At 43.1% G+C, this 5,078-nt stretch overlaps 1 long non-coding RNA gene across 1 annotated transcript; it reads right to left on the bottom strand.

Moving 5' to 3' along the window:
* Nucleotides 1–204: 204 nt before the first annotated feature.
* LOC141082535 (uncharacterized) lies at nt 205–4,834 on the bottom strand. The gene is made up of 3 exons (XR_012230531.1): nt 4,370–4,834; nt 1,426–1,480; nt 205–1,353 (listed from the first exon to the last, which is right to left on the bottom strand). It is a non-coding gene; the product is annotated as an uncharacterized lncRNA (long non-coding RNA).
* Nucleotides 4,835–5,078: the final 244 nt, after the last annotated feature.

Here is a 5,078-nt window from a genome sequence, read left to right as displayed (position 1 = left end):
CAATACAACTAGAAAATACTTACGTTCGGGAGGCAAGGACCGGTCTTAAAAATGCCAAGGCACGATGGTATCGGTACTTCGTGCCGGTCCTTGCCGCAGCACCACTGCGAACCTTATTCTCCTGACGGATATCCCTGTTGAAGCGGTCCTTCATCGAGCGCCAACGGGTTCTGACTTTGTTCACTGTGATGGAAAAAAAAAAAAAAGTAAGACTATGCACTGGAGGCTGTGATCATCCAACTGTGTGTGATGATAGAAACTCCATGGAGTTAATAGCATCACACACAGTTGGGTGATCCCGGCCAAGATCACTGCTGCATCACACTGCATTTAAATACTTACGAAAATCCTTGCGGACCCGGGGAGAGGCGTTGTCCCAGCCATCCATCAGCGATGCGGCCACCTCGTTCCAGAGCCGCCGGATCACCACGTTGTCCGAGTGCAGTTGGTGACGGGTGTCCCACAACGGGACTCGCTCCTGGACTAGACGGATGAGCTCGTCGTTGTCCAGGGCGAGGTCCTCCTCCCGCTGTGGAGCCTAGAAAAGAAAGACAAACATTAATCTTTGAAAGATTTTAAAATAAAAAATATCTAAAACTAGCTGAAGAGCCCGGCGCTGCCCGGGTATAGTAACTACTGTGGTTAGTTATAGAAATTTAAAATTATCCTCCATCCCATAGTCCCGTGCCCATATTCCATCATACATATCCTCCATCCCATAGTCCTGTGCCCATATACCCATCATACATATTCGCCATCTCATATGCCTGTGCCCATATACCCATCATACATATTCGCCATCCCATAGTCCCGTGCCCATATACCATCATACATATCCTCTATCCCATGCCCATATACCCATCATATATATCCTCCATCCCATAGTCCCGTGCCCATATTCCATCATACATATCCTCCATCCCATAGTCCTGTGCCCATATACCCATCATACATATTCGCCATCTCATATGCCTGTGCCCATATACACATCATACATATTCGCCATCCCATAGTCCCGTGCCCATATACCATCATACATATCCTCTATCCCATGCCCATATACCCATCATATATATCCTCCATCCCATAGTCCCGTGCCCATATACCCAAACAAACAAACATGAAAATAAATGCAAAAAAAACAACAAACATCGAAAAAAACAACCATGAAAATTAAAAAAAAAAAAAAAAAAAAATACCAAAAAAAAAAAAAATAAATAAACCAGACTAGAAAATAAGTAAAAAAAAAAAAAAAAACAGTCCGTCTGTACTTCCATCACGTCTACCCGCCCGCACTTGGCCTTGCTGCTCCTGCCGTTCCTCCGGTGGTGGTGGCGTGATGGAGGATGAGGTCTGAAAATTAAACAGAAAAAATTAATCACATGTGTTTATTTTTTCAAATCCATACGGAAGCATAGTACTCACTTCTTCTGCCTCTTGCCCTGTCCCGGGGACATATTCTTCACCAGATGAAGACATGCTGCAATTAAAAAAAAAAGAGACATAAGTACATAGAAATGTATTGAAATTTCAGCCAGACATTAGGTTTTTCATACTTACATTGGTGCAGCTTGTGCTGTGTGTCCACTAGTGAGCAATCCTTAAAGTATTGTGGAATCCCAGTGCCCACACCATTTTATCACCTTGGTTTTTTTTTTTTTTTTACTGTCTAGACCAAATTTCAGTCATGTTTATTTAAAAAACGCATGCGCATAAAAACGCAAGCGTGCGCAAGACCATGCGCAAGTATTGCGCTCCCATAGGCTCCAATGTGGTGTTTTTGCGCATTCCGTGCGCATTCCGTGCGCATGCGTTGTTTTAACGAGACAGGGCGGAACCAAAAATGCAACATGTTGCGTCTGACGCGCCTGGCGCGAAAGACAAAAAAACGCATGCGCACGAAAGCGCAAATATGCGCAAAACCATGCGCACATCATGTAAAATATAGGTGCGCAGTGCGCATGCGCACTGGTGCGCCCGATGCGCTGCGCACAAAAGCGCTAATGTGAAACCAGCCTTACTTGGGTACTTCATTTTTTTTTTTTTTTTTTTTTTTTTTAAAGTATTAGCATAATAAGTGCATTGATCTTTTGTTTTGTTTTTTAAGCTATCATAATTGTGCAAATTTTATAGCACAATATGTGTACTGATTTTTCCTACGGCTATTATATAAATATAACGATCTTTGCATTTGTCATTGTCTTTTAACCTTTTTCTTCCTACAGGTTTGTATTTAAGCAACAATTGATTTGTGTATTATTAATATTAAATAATATTTTGCTTTGGAACTACTGCATTGTATGTACAGTTTGTATGTTTGCCTGTCTATTTCCCCACTTTGTGGGGATATCCCTGTCTTTACAGGGATTTGTTCTCCCTACCCTAATCCCCTTGTTTTTGTTCTGTACCCTATTCCCCCTCCCTCATAAAAATGTTAAAATTAATAAAAAATATTGGAACACAAATCGGACTCTGAGGGGCCCCGCCCACCAAATCGGACCCCAAGGGGCCCCGTCCACCAGATCGGACTCTGAGGGGTCCTGCCCACCAAATCGGACCCTGAGTGGCCCCGCCCACCAAATCGGACCCTGATGGGCCCCGTCCACCAAATCAGACTCTGAGTGGCCCCGCCCACCAAATCGGACCCAGAGTGGCCCCGCCCACCAAATCGGACCCCGAGGGGCCCCGTCCACCAAATCGGGCTCTGAGTGGCCCCGCCCACCAAATCGGACCCAGAGTGGCCCCGCCCACCAAATCGGACCCTGAGGGGCCCCGCCAACCAAATCAGACCCAGAGTGGCCCCACCCACCAAATCGGACCCAGAGTGGCCCCGCCCACCAAATTAGACCCAGAGTGGCCCCGCCCAGCAAATCGGACCCTGAGGTGCCCCGCCCACCAAATCGGACCCAGACTGGCCTTGCCCACCAAATAGGACTTTGAGGGGCCACGCCCACTAAATTAGACCCAGAGTGGCCCCGCCCACCAAATCGGACCCCAAGGGGACCCACCCACCAAATCGGGCCCTGAGGGGCCCCACCCACCAAATCAGACCCTGAGGGGCCCCGCCCACAAAATCAGACCCTGAGGGGCCCCAGCCACAAAATCAGGACCCTGAGGGATCCCATCCACCAATTCAAGCCCTGAGGAGCCCAGGCCACTGAATCAGATCCTGAGGGGCCCCACCCACCAAATCAGACCCTGAGGGGCCCCACAGGCCAAAGCGGCCCCTGAGAGGCACCCACAGTTAAAACGGATCCTGAGTTGAAAGTCTTGCAGGGCAGCAGGCAAGTTTCTCTTAAAGGGGCAGCCCAGGCACCATTTCAAAGCACTATCTGTACTTCCTTCAGGAAATACACATCTAGTTTTTTTACCATTATCTTACTTTAATCATTTTTTAACATATGATAAACAGTGTAAAAGCTGGTGAAATTGATCAAAATTTAAGGTAGAAGAAACTTATGAGGACTGCATGGTAATTATATTAGGGTTGTAAAGAAATCTTATGTTTCCCCTCTACTTTGACCCCACTGTCTTCCTCGCCTGTCCTCCTGATTATCGCCTACAGTTTACAGCATTTGCTTCCCTTGATACGTATTATGTGCTTCAAATTCTGATACTTTCTAATTTACGACCACTGTAAACTTCTGAAAGACAATAGCATGTCCACCCATAACTTTCCCTAAATTTCATTAAGGGTTCCAATTTTTCACAATATAAATTAAATACATTCTCATGAAGACACATGTAGCATAAACAACACCTGTCAGAGAAACTAGATCATGATAATTTTTTTTAAAGCTTGGCATCTCTGGTTAACTTGAGCTAAGCCAGAAATTACAGAAAGAAACATCAGAAAGTGAAAGCTAAGAGTCTAAGCTAAAGCTAAATTTTGGGTAGATCTGGCAATATAAGGACACTTCATGGGACATTTTGTCTAGACATATCTAGAACTGATACCTGCTCATGTGTGACAATTTTTGCCTGCAAGTACTGTGCAGAATAATTCTATCATGGTATATGTAAAATATTTTTTTCAATCTTTTATTTTGAGTGTAATTATTCTGCATGTATTTGTGCACTTTATGACACTAGTGTCACAGAAGGGCTAAATAATAATGTTTGGATACTCTAGAACTAATTTTTCAGCAATATGCATGTCTAGTGTGTTCACAAATTTAAGGTTTAAATACTACCTCACCAATCTGAAATCTGTCTTGAATAGATCTCAGGGCCAATGGAGCAGTGTTATAGGAAGGAACATCGGTATGGAATACTCTTTCTACATTTCAAGCCATTGTGGAAACTGTCCTCCTGCCAGGCTTCTGCTTTAATAAAATAAGTGAGCCTTGTTATTCAGGCTTATACTTACCATTTGACTAGAGCATGTCACCTGTAAAGGGCAAATCAAAAAATAAGATACTAGAAGTCAGGAAATACAAGCTATGTAAACGTGACAGCGATATAAAAATGATCTTCATAAATGTCAAATATCTTTTAGTTATTAATTTCGAACACCAAATAATAAAAAAAAAAATTTCTTTGATACAGTATAACCACATGAGGCTTTGATAATAGGCAAAATTTAATAGGAATGTGAAATATGAAAACAGTAGGGCCATATGGGAAAAAAATCAAGGAACATTTGCAAAAATAAAAAAACATTGGGGGAGATTTGCTAATCCAAATGTGCCAGAATTCAGGTGCAATTTGCAAAAAAAACTGTTGTGCATATTTTGCACCATAGATAATGAGTTGAAGACAATCTTCTTTTGCAAGAAGAATCTTAATATGTGACACTGTGCCAAGAAAATCACCAATATTTTGATCCAATGGAAGCCTATAATAATAGGTGATATAACCTTTGTCCAGAAAATTTTAACAGTGTACCAAATTTGTTCTCAAACTTCATGTAATAAATTTGAATCTTTTTTAAAATTGTCTAGTTTGAGACCACAGTTTAGGCCCTGTTACACATAACGATGTCCCAGCGATCCCACCAACGATCCGACAAGGATGGGATTTCTGGGACTTCGATAGGCTGATCGCTGGTGAGCTGTCACATAGACAGCCCCTCCAGC

Source organism: Dendrobates tinctorius, unplaced genomic scaffold, assembly GCF_039654945.1.
Source record: "Dendrobates tinctorius isolate UK_male_01 unplaced genomic scaffold, ASM3965494v1 ptg000004l, whole genome shotgun sequence".
Lineage (NCBI taxonomy): Eukaryota > Metazoa > Chordata > Amphibia > Anura > Dendrobatidae > Dendrobates > Dendrobates tinctorius.
Note: the sequence above shows the minus strand (reverse complement) of the source record. Positions and strands in the feature narration are given on the sequence as shown.